This window comes from Colius striatus, chromosome 17 (genome assembly GCF_028858725.1).
Source record: "Colius striatus isolate bColStr4 chromosome 17, bColStr4.1.hap1, whole genome shotgun sequence".
In the NCBI taxonomy this organism is placed as follows: domain Eukaryota; kingdom Metazoa; phylum Chordata; class Aves; order Coliiformes; family Coliidae; genus Colius; species Colius striatus.
This window is the reverse complement of record NC_084775.1, coordinates 3,646,235-3,647,543: the sequence shown is the minus strand read 5'-3', so window position 1 is coordinate 3,647,543 and position 1,309 is coordinate 3,646,235.

The following is a 1,309-nucleotide window of genomic DNA, read 5'->3' as shown; positions in this document are numbered from 1 at the left end:
TTAGGTTCAGGTTAAAGGCATGGTTAGGTTCAGGTTAAAGCCATTGCTGCAATAATCAATTGGTGAAGCTGGGAAAGGCTCTGGAGCACAAGTCTGATGAGGAGCAGGTGAAAAAGCCAGAGGGAGGCAGGCTGGAGGAGGCTGAGGACAGGCAGGAGCACCCTCTGTGAGAGGAGGCTGGAGTGAGCTGGGGGTCAGTCTCTTCTCCTAACTAACAAGTCATAGGGCAAAGGGCTCAAGCTGCCCCAGGGGAGGTTGAGGCTGGAGCTGAGGCAGAACTGTTTCCCTGAGAGGGGTGTCAGCCCCTGTGCCAGGCTGCCCAGGGAGCTGGGGCAGTGCCCAGCCCTGGAGGGACCCCAAAGCCCTGGGACTGAGGTGCTGAGGGCTGTGGGTCAGTGTTGGGCAGGGCTGGGACTGCAGGAGCTGAAAGGCCTTTGCCAACCAAAGCAATTCTATGATTCTGGAGCTCTGCACTTTTGGGCTTCACCCAATGAGCCTGGGAATATCCTCCCCTTTCCCTCATGCCTTGGGCAGAGCTGGTTGGCAATCTGTCTGCCAGCCCAGGGCTCACAGCTGCAGGACTCTCTGCTCTGTGACTCTCCAGCTTCATCTGGTTGAGCTTCTGCTCCTAGCCTAGCTCTAGGCTTGTGGGTGATGAGTCCCACCTTGCCCCCAAAGCTGGCAGAGTGAGGTCCCAGCAGGAGCAGCATTGCCATCACCCTCAGGCTCCTTCAGGGGCCACTTCAGCACAAGTCCCTTCTCCATCAGGCCACTGGCAGAAGCCCTTTGGCAGTGAAAGCTGCTTTGTGGCTGCAACTCCTCTAGGCTTGTTCAGTGTCTCCAGACCCAGGCATGAGGACAGAGACCCACAGGCTTTGCCCCTACACTGCCTGATCACCACAGCTAGTGGAACAGGACAGCCCCAGCCCCATGGCCCCATCTCCAGCCCAGCACTGGATTCTGCCCTGCTGAGACCAATATCAAGTGGCTGTGAGCCAGGAGGGAGGAGAGATGCTCTGAAGATACCATGAGAGGTGGCATCCAACACACTCTGAATCTCTTTTGCTTTTACCAATGTTGTTTTCCCATCCTCATGTGAGGTTTGGTGGGGTTTTATTGCAGCAAGAGCAGCTGATAGCCTGGAAACAAGCTTTGAGTGGAGAGCAGGAGATACCCATCCACACAGCCCAAGGGAGGGCTTTGAGGCTAAAACCATGGTAAACAGGAAAAACAGAGTAAGAAATAGAGAAGCCAACTTGGACCTGTGAAATGCTGGAAAATAAACCTCCACCTCACACCAATCCCCTTT